This window comes from Mobula birostris, chromosome 22 (genome assembly GCF_030028105.1).
Source record: "Mobula birostris isolate sMobBir1 chromosome 22, sMobBir1.hap1, whole genome shotgun sequence".
Lineage (NCBI taxonomy): Eukaryota > Metazoa > Chordata > Chondrichthyes > Myliobatiformes > Myliobatidae > Mobula > Mobula birostris.
In genome coordinates this window covers 64,183,580-64,203,144 of record NC_092391.1, presented here as the reverse complement: position 1 = coordinate 64,203,144, position 19,565 = coordinate 64,183,580, and the positions used below count along the sequence as shown (strand labels likewise).

At 45.6% G+C, this 19,565-nt stretch overlaps 2 protein-coding genes across 4 annotated transcripts in view; one reads left to right on the top strand and one right to left on the bottom strand.

The window, feature by feature from the left end:
* LOC140186248 (uncharacterized) overlaps window positions 1-1,020 on the bottom strand; it is a 76,832-nt gene extending 75,812 nt beyond the window's left edge. For all 3 annotated transcript variants that reach the window (XM_072240282.1, XM_072240281.1, XM_072240283.1), the window contains exon 1: window positions 879-1,020. The gene's annotated coding sequence lies outside the window, so the exon portion shown is untranslated. The remainder of the gene's footprint in view (window positions 1-878) is intronic.
* Window positions 1,021-1,155: 135 nt separating this feature from the next.
* ydjc (YdjC chitooligosaccharide deacetylase homolog) overlaps window positions 1,156-19,565 on the top strand; it is a 91,113-nt gene continuing 72,703 nt past the window's right edge. Inside the window, exon 1 of the mRNA XM_072240903.1 lies at window positions 1,156-1,583. The gene's annotated coding sequence lies outside the window, so the exon portion shown is untranslated. The remainder of the gene's footprint in view (window positions 1,584-19,565) is intronic.

Below are 19,565 nucleotides of genomic sequence, written 5' to 3'. Positions count from 1 at the left end.
TGTGGTAAGAAGGCATACGGAATATTAGCCTTCATCAATCATGGAATTGAATTTAGGAGCCGCGAGGTAATGAAGCAGCTATATAGGACCCTGGTCAGACCTCACTTGGAGAGTACTGTGCTCAGCTCTGGGCGCCTCACTACAGGAAGGATATGGAAACTATAGAAAGGGCGCAGAGGAGATTTACGCGGATGTTGCCTGGATTGAGGTGCATGCCTTATGAGAATAGGTTGAGTGAACTCAGCCTTTTCTCCTTGGAGTGACGGAGGATGAGAAGTGACCTGATAGAGGGGTATAAGATGATGACAGGCATTGATTTTCCCAGGGCTGAAATGGCTGCCACAAGAGGGCATAGGTTTAAGGTGCTGGGGAGTAGGTACAAAGGAGATGTCAGGGGTAGTTTTTTTACTCAGAGAGTGGTGAGTGCGTGGAATGGGCTGCCGGCAACGGTGGTGGAGGCAGATACAATAGGGTCTTTTAAGAGACTTTTGGATAGACACACATGAAACTTAGAAAAATAGAGGGCTATGGGGAAGTCTAGTAATTTCTAAGGTAGGGGCATGTTCGGCACAACTTTGTGGGCCGAAGGGCCTACATTGTGCTGTAGGTTTTCTATGTTTCTAAGACTTTTTAAAACATATTCTGCCCACGGGACGGGGGAGAAAAATGACTGGGTTGGTGGGGGTCCTTGATTATCAACGAGGTTAGAGAGCCCAGACGAAGGGTTGTTGCGTTGTTCCTTTCCGACCCTATCCTACAGTGTAGTTGTGACTGTGGTCTCCTAACAGCAACCCCCGTGGAGGACCCAGCAAGCCGCTCAGTTGAAGGGTGAACAAGAAGTGGGGGAGCATTCTGAACGACGCCTGCGGACACGATACCTTTTTAATTCAGGAGACACAAGCTGGAATCCGGAGCAACACCTAATCTGCTGGAGGCTCCAACAACGTCCGTGGAAGGAAAGGAAAGGAAAGGAAAGGAATTGCCAATTTGAAGCACTAATGCAGGGTTTCGACTCGAAACGTCGCCAGTTCCTTTCCTCCACCCCCTCCTTACACGACGCGCCGAGTTCCGGCGGAATTTTGGTCGTTGCCCTTTTATTTCTGCTCTTTAGAGGGCGCAGGCACTTTGCGGCAGCGTTCTCCTTTCTTTGGGAAAAGGGACGCCCACTGAACCTTCACCGGCGATCAGATGGTCCCGGGATTGGATAAGGGTGACAGAAAAGAGAGAGTATGTGTAAACGTTGCGGAAGGCTCGCCTCCCTGCTGAGGTGGACGTGCGGAAACCCGAAGCATCCACGGTTTCTGTAGCATACGACTGAGGTTGTGGAGGCGCTTTTGCCAATAGACCGGCGAGACCAGAGATTTGCAGAAACGTGATCTCTCACGGGGTTTTGTTACGGTACTGCCCCCTCCCTTTTCTTAAAATGCCGTTCAAGGACATAACATCCTCCTGAACGGCGGGCATTTAACTGCAAGGTTGTATGTAAAGGAGCTTTCCCCAGTTGGTACTTCGAAGTCTACTCGCCACTTCCGCAGTTTCACAGTCCGGTAGCATCAAGGAATCGGGAGCCCGAAGCAAAGCAGGTACGTTCCCGTCAAAATGATCCCCGGAAAGTCAAACGGAAACTTTCCCTGCCTGGCTCTCTCATGTGGCCGGAGCTGGCGTGTTAGACAGAGAAATGACCCGCACCAGGAGCTGGGGTGTAACTTTCTCAGCGTCCTAGGGCTCTGATTCTATTAAGCAATATTGGAAACAGGTCGATACTGAAATGTTATGTGTTTGGCTTCCTTTAGGATTTGTGCAGACTGAGATTCACAGAATACAACGTGGCAATTTTTAAACTTAAGTTTGTGGTTTCCCCTTTCATCTCAGTTTCTGGTTTTATTTAAGAAAGTATGTTTATTTTGTGAAGTCCTGATTTAACAAGACCACAATTAATTCCATCCCCTCAACTTCCTGCTGGTGCTGCAAGAAGTTTTCACGGTCTCCCTGTGACAGTGTAGGTTTCCTTGCGAGGCTCTGGTTTCCTCCCATGGTTTCCTGCCGGTGGGTAGGTGAATTGACCATTGTAAGCTGTCCTGTGATTAGGCGAGGGTTAAATCTGGGGATTACTGTGCACTGTGGCTGGAAAGGTCTGTTTGGCACTGTATCTCAATAAACAAATGTTTGTTTAATTGTGGGCTTACAGTCTTTTTCTGGCTGTATATGATTTTACAACTGTTTGAATCCACCTGTCTGCGATAGAGTCACAGAATACTTCAGCACAGAAACAAGCCCTTCAGCCCATCTAGCCTGTACCAAACTATTAGTCTGTCTAGTCCCATCTAGCACCTCGACCATAGGCCTCTGTGATGTTACTGCAAATCTTTTTTTTTTGGTTGCATCTCACTGTATTTGTGCACATGACAATAATCTTGAATGTCCTTTTCCCCTCAATCCATACCCCCCCACTTATCTCCCAGATCTGTTCTCTTGATTCATTCCCTCACTCCCAGCTCCATCATCTCACCTCGATCTGCTCAACCCCTGTCACTTCAATCCATTCCCCTCCTCAGGCCTCTCTCGCCTTGATTTACCATCCATATCTATCTCTCTCAAGCTCTCTTACGCTCACGGGCCTCTGCTCCCTTGAAGTTGCCACTCCCCTCTCCACACTCTGTGCCTTAAGTCCATTTCCCCTCCGCCCAGCTCTGTCATCCTGCCTCCTTCTATTCCCCCACTACGTCTCCTCACTCCACACTCTGTCCCTTCAGTCCATTTCCCCTCCACCCAGCTCTGTCGTCCTGCCTCCTTCTATTCCCCCACTACGTCTCCTCACTCCACACTCTGTCCCTTCAGTCCATTTCCCCTCCTCCCAGCTCTGTCGTCCTGCCTCCTTCTATTCCCCCACTATGTCTCCTCACTCCACACTCTGTCCCTTCAGTCCATTTCCCCTCTGCCCAGCTCTGTCGTCCTGCCTCCTTCTATTCCCCCACTACGTCTCCTCACTCCACACTCTGTCCCTTCAGTCCATTTCCCCTCCGCCCAGCTCTGTCGTCCTGCCTCCTTCTATTCCCCCACTACGTCTCCTCACTCCACACTCTGTCCCTTCAGTCCATTTCCCTTCCGCCCAGCTCTGTCGTCCTGCCTCCTTCTATTCCCCCACTACGTCTCCTCACTCCACACTCTGTCCCTTCAGTCCATTTCCCCTCCGCCCAGCTCTGTCGTCCTGCCTCCTTCTATTCCCCCACTACGTCTCCTCACTCCACACTCTGTTCCCTCATGCTCTTCTTCAGACCTGTTCTCCAAACAATCACCAGTTCTGGGAAACTGTCCAATTAAAGAGAGAGGTAATTAAAACATGTTCAAATCTGAAAATCTTTAGACTAACGTGGAATATTGTGTTCAGTTTCTTTATAGGAAAGGTGGGGAACCTTTAGACAGGTTGAGGAGGATATTTACCAGGATGCTGTCTGGATTGGAGAGCATGTCTCATCAGGGGGGGACAGGTTGCGGCAGCTGGGGCTTTTCTGTTTGAAGTTACAGAGGACGAGAGGTGAATTGATAGAAGCCTAAGATGCATTGATAGAGAGCCAAAATAGCTAATACGACAGGGCATAATTTTAAGGGAAGTGTCGGGGGGAGGATGTCAAAGGCAGGACTTTTTTTTTTAACACGGAGAGTGGTGAGTACATGGAAAACTCTGCCCGGGTTCAGATGGTTCAATTTAATATCAGAGAATGTGTGCACTATGCAGCCTGAAATTCTTACTCTTCACAGACATCCACAAAACAAAAAAAACCCAGAATGAATGATAGAAACATCAGAACCCCGAAGCCCCCACTCACCCCTCCCACTCTCAAGAAGTAGCAGAAGCATCGACCCTCCCCCTCCCCCCACTTGTGCCAACAGAAACACTAACCCTCATGCCCCCACCACACAAACAACAGCAAAAACCCCCTAAAGAGGTCGAGAGTCCATCAAAAACTCCAGGCCATAACCCAACAATTCAGTATCTCAGACAGGCTGTGTCAGCCCATCACTGTTCCAGTGTTAAAATTGGGTTGGGGTAAAGGCAGATAAATTAGGGACGTTTAAGAGACTTGTGGATGAAATAAAAAAGGGGAGAGAAGGGTTAGATTAACAGCCTGCCCAACGAGCCTGTTCTGTTCTGTGCTCCAAGGTACTGGGTCTATATCAGGATCCAGGTCAGATGAAGATTATCAAACCAAAAATGGTAACTTGTCTGTTTACTCTGACAGATGCTGCGCACCCTGCTGAGTTCCTCCACTCACATGCCAGCATCTTCAGTTTCTTGTGTCCCTGAAATAAAATGTTGCTGACCTGCTGAGTTCTTTCTGGTTCGAGTTCAGTTGTTTCACACTACTGGGGAAAGCTGTAAAACTGCCAGTTTGTTAACGACTTGGCCAGCTGAGCCTTTTTGTTTTTGGGTATCGCTGGCTTCCGGGTAGATATACATCCGTGCAGCAGGTCTCCAGCCAGCACTGTTCTGTATTGTGATTACCGGGAGTCAGATTTGCAATTTGCATTGGATTAAATGTCAGCTTTCCTCTGGGGGCATGGTTTTAATGTCGTCGCAAGCCAGTAGATTACAGTGTTTAGGAATGAGAATCTGAGGCATACATAACAAAAATCATACAGAGTCCTGGAGGAACTCAGCAGGTCAGGCAGTATCTATGGAAATGAATAAACAGTCGATGTTTTGGGCCAAGACCATCAGGACCGGGGGTAAAAAAGGTGTGTTGTTCACTATTCGCTGTGACCTTCCCTTCTCTGAGGCAGAACATTCTGTCCTCAGTAAGGGCCTCACCTTTGTCTCCCTGCACCCGCGCCTCAGTGAGTTCCGGGCCCACCATAATGCTGAGCTCTTCTCCCGTTGCTCTGTCTCCGTGCTGCTACTTAGGCAAGGACTCAAATCCCACACCGCTAACCCCTTCTCCCATCTTCAACCCACCTCCCCTGCTTGGACACCCTGCTCTGGATCTTTTATTGCTAACTGCTGATGAGACATCAACGGTCTTGATTTACAACTCCTCTCTCCAATACAATCCTCACTCCCTCATCTCTTTTTTCCACTCTTGATGAAGGATCTTGGCCTGAAATGCCATCTGCAGATTTTCGTGTGTTTGGATATATAAGAAACTTGATGGCCAGGGATGTGAAATTGGATGGGAAAGTAGTATGTTTCCAAGCCACTATTCTGACATGCATCGATCCCAGTGCTGGAGCAGAACACACTCATTTGGATGAGAGCAGGAGAAATTATTGGAGGAGGATGTCAACCATTCAGTCCTTTGAACCTGTTCTCTTATGCAGCGAGATTCCACATTTCTCGTATTCCTTCATTTCTCTGATGTGCAGAAATCTATCAGTGTCTAGGTGTGCACAGCCCTTTGCAGGAGTTAATTGCAAAGGTTTACCATCATCTCAAGGGCAAATAGAAATCTGCTGTACAAATACAGTCTGTCTGGTATCTAAATAGTTTTACAGGACAAGAATTAAATGCACACTACGTCATAGGGCGGCATGGTGGTTAGTACAACGGCTTACACGGGTTACACGGGTGACCCGGGTTCAATTCCCATCGCACGGTAGTGTAGTGGTCAGCACAACGTTTTACAGTACCAGTGACCCGGGTTCAATTCCCATCGCACGGTAGTGTAGTGGTCAGCACAACACTTTACAGTGCCAGTGACCCGGGTTTGATTCCCATCACACGGTAGTGTAGTGGTTAGCAGAACACTTTACAGCACAGTGATCCAGTTCAATACCTGCATGCTACCTGTAAGGAGATTGTACGTTCTCCCCCATGACCACGTGGTGTTTCCTCCGGGTCTGGACCAGGATCGCCCATGTCATCCAACATGGCTCATAACGAATGAATGGGATGGGCAGATAGCAAGAGTGATGGGAGGAGGACCAGTGGAAATAAGATAAGGGGTCTAAGTCTAGTTGTTTAAAAATATTTTTAGAGACATTATTTCACTCCTGATGAGGAGGCAGGATCCAGGATGCTGCCTGAATTAGAGAGCATGTCTTGTAGACCTGTACAAGATAAGAGGCATAGATCGAGTGGACAGCCAGAGACTTTCTTTCAGGGTGGACATGGCTCATATAAGAGGGCATGGTTTTAAGGTGATTGGGGGAAGGTATATGGGAGATGTCAGAGATGGGGCAGCATGCTAGTGTAGTGGTTAGCACAATGCTTTACAGTACCATATAACCATATAACAATTACAGCACAGAAACAGGCCATCTCGGCCCTTCTAGTCCGTGCCGAACTCTTACTGTCACCTCATCCCACCGACCTGCACTCAGCCCATAACCCTCCATTCCTTTCCTGTCCATATATCTATCCAATGTAACTTTAAACAACAACATTGAACCGGCCTCAACCATTTCTGCTGGAAGCTCGTTCCACACAGCTACCACTCTCTGAGTAAAGAAGTTCCCCCTCATGTTACCCCTAAACTTTTGCCCTTTAACTCTCAACTCATGTCCTCTTGTTTGAATCTCCCCCACTCTCAATGGAAAAAGCCTATCCACGTCAACTCTATCAATCCCCCTCATAGTTTTAAACACCTCTATCAAGTCCCCCCTCAACATTCTATGCTCCAAAGAATAAAGACCTAACTTGTTCAACCTTTCTCTGTAACTTAGGAGATGAAACCCAGACAACATTTTAGTAAACCTCATTCTGTACTGTCTCAATTTTATTGACATCTCTCCTATAACTCAGTGACCAGAACTGTACACAATACTGCAAATTTGGCCTCACCAATGCCTTATACAATTTCAACATTACATCCCAACTCCTATACGCAATGCTCTGATTAATAAAGGCCAGCATACCAAAAGCTTTCTTCACTACCCTATCCACATGAGATTCCACCTTCAGGGAACTATGCACCATTATTCCTAGATCCCTCTGTTCTACAGCATTCTTCAATGCCCTACCATTTACCATGTATGTCCTATTTTGATTAGTCCTACCAAAATGTAGCAAAATTTTTCAGCATTAAGCTCCATCTGCCAGCTTTCAGCACACTCTTCTAACTGGCCTAAATCTCTCTGCAAGCTTTGAAAACCTACTTCATTATCCACAACGCCACCTATCTTAGTATCATCTGCATACTTACTAATCCAATTTACCACCCCATCATCCAGATCATTAATATATATGACAAACAACATTGGACCCAGTACAGATCCCTGAAGCACACAGCTACACACTGTCCTCCAGTCTGACACACAGTTATCCACCACCACTCTCTGGAATCTCCCATCTAGCCATTGCTGAATCCATTTTACTACTTCGATATTAATGCCTGACAACTGAACCTTCCTAACTAACCTTCCGTGTGGAACCTCGTCAAAGGCCTTACTGAAGTCCATATAGACAACATCCACCGCTTTACCCTCATCAACTTTCTTAGTGACAGGTTCAACTCCCAACACTCCTGTAAGGAGTTTGTACTTTCTCCCCATGACTGTTTGGGTTTCCTCCAGGTGCTCCGGTTTCCTCCCACAGTCCAAAGACCTACTGGTTGGTAGGTTAATAGGATGTTTTAAATTGTCCCATGATTAGGCTAGGGTTAATTCTGGGGAATTGCCGGGCAGTGCGGCTCGAAAGGCTGTAAAGCCCTGTTCTGCACTGTATCTCAATAAACTAGTTATTTGATAAGTTCTTTCACATAGAAAGTGGTAAGTGTGTGGAATGCCCTGCCAGGGGCGGTGGTACAGAGGGATACATAGGGACATTTAGGAGATCTTGGCCACTTGGATGATAGAAAAATGGAGGGTTATGTGGGAGGGAAGGGTTAGATTGACCATAGAGTAGTTAAAAGTACGCACAACATTATGGGCTGAAGGGCTGTGATGTTCTCTGTTCTCTTCAGTGTGTGTTTCCCACAAGCAAGATGTTTCTCATGGTTTTCTTTGTTTCATGGCTATCTGGAGAAAATGAATCTCAGAGAGGTATACTGCATACATTGATAATGAATGAGCCTTTGAATCTTTCAATACTGAAAACCGAGATCTGAGAGCTGAAATATAAATATATAAGGATAATCTAATACCCATTAGTGAGATCTGGCTGCAGGATGAAAAATTCAAAGTAAATTTTATTATCAAAGTACATATGTCACCATGTACAACCCTAAGATTCATTTTCCTGTGGGCAATCTCAGCAGATCTATAGAATAGTAATTATAACAGGATCAATGAAAGATCAACCAGAGTGCAGAAGACAACAAAATATAAATAAATAACAAGAACATGAAGTAGGGAACCCTTAAAGTGAGACTATTGGTGGGAATATTTCAATGATGGGGCAAGTGAAGTTGAGTGAAGATATCCCCTTTGTTCAAGAGCCTGATGGTTGAGGGGTAGTAACTGTTCTTGAACCTGGTGGTGTGGGTCCTGAGGCTCTTGTATCTTCGACCTGATGGCAATAGCAAGGAGAGAGCATGACCTGAGTGGTGGGGATCTCTGATGGTGGATGCTGCTTTCCTACAACAGCATTTCATGTAGATGTGCTCAATGGTTGGGAGGACTTTACCCGTTATGTAATCTACTACTTTCTGGAGGTTTGCCCACTCAGAGGCTTTGGGACCTGATCGTTGAAGGTACCTAACATTGAAAGAGGTCAGAATGTTTGCTGAGGGGAGGAGGGGTGGCTCTTTTAGATAATGGTGTAAGGAATAATGAGTTGTGTGTGGCTTCTATTCAAGCATAGAGATGGTTTGGATGGGGATAATAAAGCTGACAGGGAAAATTTACAAGGATGTTACCAGGTCTTGAGTCATAGAAAACTATATCACAGAAACAGGCCCCTTGGCCCATCCAATCCCTGACAAGCCACTTAACCTGCCTACTCCCATCGACCTGCACTAGGCCCAAAGCCCTCCATACTCCTACCATCCACGTATCTATCCAAACTTCTCTTAAACTTTGAAATCAAAATTGCATCCACCACCTGCACTGACAGCTTGTTCCACACTCTCACCACCCTCTGAGTGAAGAAGTTTTTCCTCATGTTCCCCTGAAACTTTTCACCTTTCACCCGTAACTCATGACCTCTAGATGTAGTCCCACACAACTTCAGTGGAAAAAGCCAGCTTGCATTTACCCTATCTATACACCTGTATCAAATCTCCCCTCGATCTTCTACATTCCAGGAAATAAAGTCCGAACCAGTCCCAGTACTTTTCCCTGTACTCTTTCAATCACGTTTACATCTTTCCTGTAGGTGGGTGACCAAAACTGCACACAATACTCCAAATTAGGCCTCACTAACATCTCGTACAACTTCAACATAACATCCAAACTACTGTACATAGTACTTTGATTTAAGAAGGCCAATGTGCCAAAAGCTTTCTTAATGACGCTATTTGGCTGTGACTCCAAATTCAATGAGTTATGGACCTGTATTCCCAGATCCCTTTGTTCTACCACACTCCTCAGTCCCCTACCTACCCTGGTTGGTCCTACTGAAGTCTGACACTTCACAATTGTCTGCATTAAATTCCACCAGCCATTTTTCAGCCCATTTTTCCAGCTGGTCTGGATCCTGCTGCAAGTTTTGATAATCTTCCTCACTGTCCACTACACCCCTAATCTTGGTGTCATCCACAAATTTGTTGATCCAGGTAACTACATTATCATCCAGGTCATTGTTATAGATGACAAACAACACTGGACCCAGCGCAGATCCCTGCGGCACACCACTAGTTACAGGCCTCCAGTCAGAGGGGTCACCTTCAACTACCACTCTCTGGCTTCTCCCTCAAAGCCAATGTCTAATCCAATTTACTACCTCATATCGAGTGGCAAGCAACTGAACCTTCTCGACCAACGTGTCACGTGGGGCCTTGTCAAATGATTGCTGAAGGGCATGTCGACAGCATTCACTCCCTTGTCTTCAACTTTCCTGGTAACATCCTTGAAGAACCCTGTAAGATTGGTTAGACATGACCTACTACACAATAGTATGCTAATTATCCCCAATTAATCCCCCTCTATCCAAATACCTTCCAATAACTTTCCCACTACTGATGAGAGGCTCACTGGCCTATAATTTCCTGGTTTATTTTTAGAGCCTTTTTTAAACAGCAGAACAACATTAGGTATCCTGCGATTCTCCAGGACATCCCCTGAGGCTGAGGATGATTTAATTATCTCTGCCAGGGCTCTGCAGTTCTGCACTCGCCTCGCTCAGGGTCCAAGGGAAAACCTTATCAGGGCCTTGGGATTTGTCCATCCTAATATGCCTCAAGTCAAAACACCTCCTCCTCTGTAATCGGTATAGGATGCATGACCTCACTGCTGTTTTGCCTCACTTCTGCAGACTCTTTGACCCCTGAGTTTAAAGAAAAATGCAGTTAAGTTCTCCCCCCCATCTCTTTTGACATTTCTGGTCTTTCATAGAAACATAGAAAATAGGTGCAGGAGTAGGCCATTCGGCCCTTTGAGCCTGCACTGCCATTCAGTATGATCATGGCTGATCATCCAACTCAGAACCCTGTACCAGCCTTCCCTCCGTACCCCCTGATCCCTTTAGCCACAAGGGCCATATCTAACTCCCTCTTAAATATAGCCAATGAACTGGCCTCAACTGTTTCCTGTGGCAGAGAATTCCACAAATTCACCACTCTCTGTGTGAAGAAGTTTTTCCTAATCTCAGTCCTAAAAGGCTTCCCCTTTATCCTCAAACTGTGACTCCTCGTTCTGGACTTCCCCAACATCGGGAACAATCTTCCTGCATCTAGCCTGTCCAATCCCTTTAGAATTTTATACGTTTCAATCAGGTCCCCCCTCAATCTTCTAAATTCCAGCGAGTATAAGCCTAGTTCATCCAGTCTTTCATCATACGAAAGTCCTGCCATCCCAGGAATCAATCTGGTGAACCTTCCTTGTACTCCCTCTATGGCAAGAACGTCTTTCCTCAAATTAGGGGACCAAAACTGCACACAATACTCCAGGTGTGGTCTCACCAAGGCCTTGTACAACTGCAGTAGTACCTCCCTGCTCCTGTACTCGAATCCTCTTGCTATAAATGCCAGCATACCATTCGCCTTTTTCACCGCCTGCTGTACCTGCATGCCCACTTTCAATGACTGGTATATAATGACACCCAGGTCTCGTTGCACCTCCCCTTTTCCTAATCGGCCACCATTCAGATAATAATCTGTTTTCCTATTTTTGCCACCAAAGTGGATAACTTCACATTTATCCACATTAAATAGCATCTGCCATGAATTTGCCCACTCACCTAACCTATCCAAGTCACTCTGCATCCTCTTAGCATCCTCCTCACAGCTAACACTGCCACCCAGCTTCGTGTCATCGGCAAACTTGGAGATGCTGCATTTAATTCCCTCATCCAGGTCATTAATATATATTTTAAACAACTGGGGTCCCAGCACTGAGCCTTGCGGTACTCCACTAGTCACTGCCTGCCATTCTGAAAAGGTCCCGTTTATTCCCACTCTTTGCTTCCTGTCTGCCAACCAATTCTCTATCCACATCAATACCTTACCCCCAATACCGTGTGCTTTAAGTTTGCACACTAATCTCCTGTGTGGGACCTTGTCAAAAGCCTTTTGAAAATCCAAATATACCACATCCACTGGTTCTCCCCTATCCACTCTACTAGTTACATCCTCAAAAAATTCTATGAGATTCGTCAGACATGATTTTCCTTTCACAAATCCATGCTGACTTTGTTTCAGAGGGCCAGTTTTGTGCCTTGCCATCCTTTTGCTCTGTAGAAGCCCATAGGATTCTCCTTCACCTTGTCTGCTAAGACAACCTCATACCTTCTTTTATCATTTGCATATTGTCCATAAATACCTCATTTGTTCGTACTTGCCTAATCTGCTATGCGCTTCATTTTTGTTTTCTTAACCAGGTCCTCCATCTCTTGAAAATGAATGTTTCCTTGACCTGTTATCCTTGCCTTTAATTCCGACAAACACATAAAAGTTTCGTACTATCAATATTTTGCTTTTGAAGGCCTCCCAGTTACCACCTTTGCCAGAACATAGTCTGTCCCAATCCAAACCTGCCAAATCATTTCTGATTCCATCAGAATTGGCCTTTCTTCAATTTCGAATCTCAACCCAAGGACCAAACCAATCCGTTTTCATAATTGCCTTGAAGCTAATGGCATCATGATCACTAGATGCAAAGTGTTTCCCTACACAAACTCCTATCACATTCCCTAATAACAGGTGAAATATCAAATGCTGTCTGTATTTCCTGGAGCATTAGGAGAAAGAGGGAAGATTTGATGGAGACCTGCAAAATTATGAGACGGTATGGATAGGTTAAATGCAAGCAGACTTCTTCCACTATGGGTAGCTGAGAATAGAACAAGAGGTCATAGGTTAAGATGAAATGTGAAATATTTAAGGGGAACCTGAGGGAGAACTTCTTAGAGGGTGTGGCTGTGAAGTGAGGAAGTGAATGTGGTGAGGGTTTGAGCAAATTTTAAGAGAAGTTTGGATAAATACATGGAAAGGAGAGGTATGGAGGGCTGTGGTCCAGGTGCAGGTCCTTGGAACTTGGCAGAATAACATTTTGGCACAGTCTAGACTGCAGATGATCCAAAGGGCCTGTTTCGGTGCTGTAGGTGCTCTGTGTCTCCAATAACAGCAAGCTGTCGCCTGTGGGAGTGACGCCCAGTAACTGTAGCCTCACATTCTGGTGGAGTATAAAGGAAGTATTTTTCGCAGAAGGTGTGGTACAAATTGTGGGAAATTCTAAACATAAAACCCAAACTGCTGGAGGAAATTATGGTGCCAGGAAATAGACAGTCGATCTTTAGGATGGTGGTGAATTAGCGTTGGGTTCAGGTGTTTGATATTGCAGTGTTTGCTGAGCTTGGCGATTAGCCTGCAGACGTTTTATCACCAGTCAAGCTGACATCCTTCATGTTTGGCGACAGTCAATGTTTGGAGTTGATATCCTTCGTCTGCACAGGAAATGTAGAGGGGAAATGGCTAGTGTAATGAGCTGAGGGGTTGGAGGTGGATCTGAGAGGTTGATTGGCAGATGAGGTCACATGGGCATGGGAAGGGTGGAGGTGGCATTGGAGACTGGGATGGGGGAGGTGGAGGCAGCAATGAGCTGTAGATGAAGATGAAGAAGAACCAATTGAGGGAGATATGGTGGGCAGATGGGAAGAGCATGTGGGCTAAAGGAGTAGATGGGGGAGGAAAAAGGATCTGGGAGATAGGAGACTACTTACAGGAGGGGCTGGCTTGGAATTAAAAGCAAGGATGTGATGCTGAGGTTTATAAAGCATTGATTAGACCACATTTGGAGTATTGTGAGCAGTTTTGGGCCCCTTATGTAAGGAAAGATGTGCTGCCATTGGAGAGGATCCAGAGGACGTTCACGAGAATGATTCCAAGATTGAAAGGGTTAATGTATGAGCACATTTGATGTGCTGGGCCTGTACTTGCAGAGTTTAGAAGAATGGTGGCGGGGGGTTGGCGGGGGGGGGGGAACAGGATCTCATTGAAACCTATCAAATATTGAAAGGCCTAGACAGACTCACTGGAGTCAAACTGGACACTCTGGAGGCTGTGGTAGAACAAAGGCCCCTACAGAAAATCCTGGTAATTCTGGACAATGTTTCACATCCTCTGCGTGCTACCTTGGCTGAACAGAGGAGTACTTTTAGTAATGGACTAAGACAACTGCGCTGTTCCAAAGAGTGCTATATGAGGTCATTCTTACCCTCAGCCATTTGGCTGTAAAATGAGTCAACCTATAGCTGGGGAAGTGATGACTCTCCTGTTAGATTGTTTGAGGTAACTTTTTAAATTCTTTCTTACTTCCCTTCTAATATTTGTATACTGTATCTGTGCAATTGTAACACAACTGTGACACTGTAATTTACTTTGGCATCAATAAACTATCTGTCTAGCCACGGATCACCTCGTGTTTCTCTCTCCCCTCCCCCACCTTTTAAATCTAATCTTCATCTATTTTTTCCATAGATGCTGCCTGGCCTGCTGAGTTCCTCCAGCATTTTGTTTGTTGCTAGGGTTTCCAGCATCTGCAGGTGTTCTGTTGTTTATCTATCTATCTAGAGAGGATGTTTTCTATAGTCAGGAAGTCTCAGACCAGAGGACACAGCCTTGGCATAAAGAGACATCCATTGAGAACACAGATGAGGAGGAAGTTCTTTAGCCAGAGGATAGTGAATCTATGGAATTCACTGCCACGGACAGTTGTGGAGGCCAAGCCATTGGGTATATCTAAAGCAGAGGTCAAAGATTACGGGGAGAAGTCAGGAGAATGGGGTTGAGAGGGATAATAAATCAGCCATGATGGAATGATGGAGCAGACTCAATGGGCCGAATGGTCTAATTCTGCTCCAATGCCTTATGGTCATGATTGGGATTGGGTGTGAGAGGACCTAGGTAGGTCAGAGGGAGAAAGAGATACAGGGGTGGGGATCTGTTTACCTGAAATTGTAGAATTCTTTGTCATTCATTCAGGTCGAAGACTACCAGGGGAATATAGGGTGTTGTTCTTTGAGCTTTGCATTTGGCCCCATCCTAGCAGTGGAGGATGCAGAGGACAGATGGGTGGGTGTGAGAGTAGGGAGGGGAAATACAATGGCTGGCAACTTGGAGCCTCCGGTGCCCATGGTGGATAGTGTGCTGGAACTCTGCAAACCAGTCTCCTGGTCTGGGCTCAGTCTCACACACCCACGTCTACATACAGGCAAAGTTCAAAGCCAGTTTACTGTCAAAGTGCAGACATGTCACCACGTACAACCCTGAGATGCACTGTCTTGTGGGTAAACTCAATAAATCCATAATGGAATAATAACCATAACAGAATCAATGTTCAAATGCCCTCCACATGCAGTCTTGCTATAAATTCCTGGAATGATTCCCTCAATACCTTCTAGTAAACCAGATAACAGGTGAACTAGGGACTGGAGTATGCTTCTTTATACTTCCAATCTGTCTCACTATTTAATGACATGCCTCTACAACAGGGGATCCCAACCTGGGAACCATTGATCCCGCAGTTAATGATAGGGGTTCATGGCATTTAAAAACAAAGAAGTTTGAGAACTCCTGTTCTAGATGCATATTAAATGGTTATGCATATAAAGGCTATTTAAAGTACAAACAGATAATTATTGGACTGCCAAGAAGATGACAAATAAACAGCCAGATCCAACATGGATAAACAGCCAGGAAGCTATTTGTTCATGAAGCTTTGTAGGAACTGAGGTTCACAGGAATGATGCTGGGAATGAAAGGGTTAACATATGAGGAATGTTTGCTGGCTCTAGGACTCTGCTGGCTCTGTTTCTTGGTTTTCTTGGTCTGAAGACTGGTTACAGTTGAAATTAATATTTGTGGGAAGAAATTGGAGTACGCAGAGGAAGCCCACGCGACCATGACGTGAATGTACAAACTCCTTACAGATGGTGTTGAGCACTGAAGCCCGATATTCTACCCCAGCGCCCCCCCCCCAATCACTGGCACAAGAAGGCATTATGCTTATCTCTGCACTACTGTGTACTTACATAGAACATAGAATAGTACAGCACAGTACAGGCCCTTCAGCCCACAATGCTGGCCGACACTTAAACCCTACCTGCAATACAACCCCCACCTTAATTTCCTCCATATACCTGTCGAGCAGTCTCTTAAATTTCACTAGCGTATCTGCCTCCACCACTGACTCAGGCAGTGCATTCCACGCACTAACCACTCTCTGAGTAAAAAAACTTCCTCTAATATCCCCCTTGAACTTCCCACCCCTTACCTTAAAGCCATGTCCTCTTGTGCTGAGCAGTGGTGCCCTGGGGAAGAGGTGCTGACTGTCCACTCTATCTATTCCTCTTAATATCTTGTACACCTCTATCATGTCTCCTTTCATCCTCCTTCTCTCCAAAGCGTAAAGCCCTAGCTCCCTTAATCTTTGATCATAATGCATACGCTCTAAACCAGGCAGCATCCTGGTAAATCTCCTCTGTACCCTTTCCAATGCTTCCACATCCTTCCTATAGTGAGGCGACTAGAACTGGACACAGTACTCCAAGTGTGGCCTAACCAGAGTTTTATAGAGCTGCATCATTACCCAGCGACTCTTAAACTCTATCCCTCAACTTATGAAAGCTACCATCCCATAAGCTTTCTTAACTACCCTATCTACCTGTGAGGCAACTCTCAGGGATCTATGGACATGTACCCCCAGATCCCTCTGCTCCTCCACACTACCAAGTATCCTGCCATTTACTTTGTACTCTGCCTTGGAGTTTGTCCTTCCAAAGTGTACCACCTCACACTTCTCCGGGTTGGACTCTATCTGCCACTTCTCAGCCCACTTCTATATCCTATCAATGTCTGTCTGCAATCTTCGACAATCCTCTACACTATCCACAACACCACCAACCTTTGTGTCGTCGCAAACTTGCCAACCCACCCTTCTACCCCCACATCCAGGTCGTTAATAAAAATCACGAAAACAGAGGTCCCAGAACTGATCCTTGTGGGACACCACTAGTCACATCCCTCCAATCTGAATGTACCCCCTCCACCACGACCCTCTGCCTTCTGCAGGCGAGTCAATTCTGAATCCACCTGGCCAAACTTCCTTGGATCCCATGCCTTCTGACTTTCTGAATAAGCCTACTGTGTGGAACCTTGTCAAATGCCTTACTAAAATCCATGTAGATCACATCCACTGCACTACCCTCATCTATATGCTTGGTCACCTCCTCAAAGAACTCTATCAGACTTGTTAGACACAATCTGCTCTTCACAAAGCCATGCTGACTATCCCTGATCAGACCATGATTCTCTAAATGCCCATAGATCCTATCTCTAAGAATCTTTTCCAACAGCTTTCCCACCACAGACGTAAGACTCACTGGTCTATAATTACCCGGATTATCCCTACTACCTTTTTTGAACAAGGGGACAACAATTGACTCCCTCCAATCTTCCAGTACCATTCCCATGGACAACAAAGACATGAAGATCCTAGCCAGAGGCTCAGCAATCTCTTCCCTTGCCTCGTGGAGCAGCCTGGGGAATATTACGTCAGGCCCTGGGGACCATAGTCATAGTCATACTTTATTGATCCCGGGGGAAATTGGTTTTCGTTACGGTTGCACCATAAATAATAAATAGTAATAGAGATAGTAATATTACTATTATTAAATAGTAATAGTCATGAAAATAATAAATAGTAATAGAATAATAATAGAAAAATAGCAATAAATAGTTAAATAGTAATATGTAAATTATGCCAGTAAATTATGAAGTAAGTCCAGGACCAGCCTATCGGCTCAGGGTGTCTGACCCTCCAAGGGAGGAGTTGTAAAGTTTGATGGCCACAGGCAGGAATGACTTCCTATGACACTCTGTGCTGCATCTCGGAGGAATGAGTCTTCGGCTGAATGTACTCCTGTGCCCAACCAGTACATTATGTGGTGGATGGGAGACATTGACCAAGATGGCATGCAACTTGGACAGCATCCTCTTTTCAGACATCACCATCAGAGAGTCCAGTTCCATCCCCACAACATCACTGGCCTTAGGAATCAGTTTGTTGATTCTGTTGGTGTCTGCTACCCTCACCCTGCTGCCCCAGCACACAACAGCAAACATGATAGCACTGGCCACCACAGACTTGTAGAACATCCTCAGCATCGTTCGGCAGATGTTAAAGGACCTCAGTCTCCTCAGGAAATAGAGACGGCTCTGACCCTTCTTGTACACAGCCTCAGTGTTCTTGGACCAGTCGAGTTTATTGTCAATTTGTATCCCCAGGTATTTGTAATCCTCCACCATGTCCACACTGACCCCCTGGATGGAAACAGGGGTCACCAGTACCTTAGCTCTCCTCAGGTCTACCACCAGCTCCTTAGTCTTTTTCACATTAAGCTGCAGATAATTCTGCTCACACCATGTGACAAAGTTTCCTACCGTAGCCCTGTACTCAACCTCATCTCCCTTGCTGATGCATCCAACTATGGCAGAGTCATCTGAAAACTTCTGAAGATGACTGCTGAAGCTTCTTATGTGTCCTAATGTATTTTACCAACTCCAACATCTCCTCTCCCTTAATATCAACATGCTCCAGAACATCAACCTCACTCATATTGTCCTCACCTTCATCACATTCCCTCTCATTGGTGAACACCGAAGAGAAGTATTCATTGAGAACCTCGCTCACTTCCACAACCTCCAGGCACATCTTCCCACCTTTATCTCTAATTGGTCCTACCTTCACTCCTCTCATCGATTTGTTCTTTACATAATTGAAGAATGCCTTGGGGTTTTCCTTTACCCTACTCGCCAAGACCTTCTCATGCCCCCTTTTCGCTCTTCTCAGCCCCTTAAGCTCCCTTCTTGCTACCCTGTATTCCTCAATAGACCCATCTGATCCTTGCTTCCTAAACCTCATGTATGCTGCCTTCTTCCACCTGACTAGATTTTCCGCCTCACTAGTCACCCAAGGTTCATTCACCCTACCATTCTTTATCTACCTCACCGGGACAAATTTATCCCTAACATCCTGCAAGAGATCTCTAAACAACGACCACATGTCCATAGTACATTTCCCTGCAAAAACATCATCCCAATTCACACCCACAAGTTCTAGCCTTATAGCCTCATAATTTGCCCTTCCCCAATTAAAAATTTTTCCTATCCTCTCTGATTCTATCCTTTTCCATGATAATGTTAAAGGCCAGGGATTGGTGGTCACTGTCCCCCAGATGCTCACCCACTGAGAGATCTGTGACCTGACCCAGTTCATTACCTAATACTAGATCTAGTATGGCACTCCCTCTAGTCGGCCTGTCAACATATTGTGAAAGGAATCCATCCTGGACACACTTAACAGACTCTGCCCTGTCTAAACCATTGGAACTAATCAGGTGCCAATCAATATTAGGGATGTTAAAGTCACCCATGATAACAACCCTGTTATTTTTGCACCTTTCTAAAAACTGCCTCCCAATCTGCTTCTCGGCATCCCTGCTGCTTCCAGGGGGCCTATAGAATACTCCCAATAGAGTAACTGCTCCCTTCCTGTTCCTGACTTCTGCCCAAACTGACTCAAAACGAGGATCCTGCTACATTACACACCCTTTCTGTAGCTGTAATAGTATCCCTGACCAGTAATGCCACCCCTCCTCCCCTTTTTCCGCCCTCTCTATCTCTTTTAGAGCACTGAAATCCAGGAATATTGAGAATCCATTCCTGCCCTGGTGCCAGCCAAGTCTCTGTAATGGCCACTACATCATAATTCCATGTATGTACCCAAGCTCTTAGTTCATCATCTTTGTTCCTGATGCTTCTTGCATTGAAGTACACACACTTCAGCCCTTCTACCTTCCTACCTTTACACCCTTTACTCTGCTTCTCTTTCCTCAAAGCCTCTCTATATGTCAGATCTGGCTTTATTCCATGCACTATATTTGCAGTTCTTGCATGACCTTTATCCTCCTCCACCTCACTATCTGCTCTAACACTCTGGTTCCCCTCCTCCTGCAAATCTAGTTTAAATCCCCA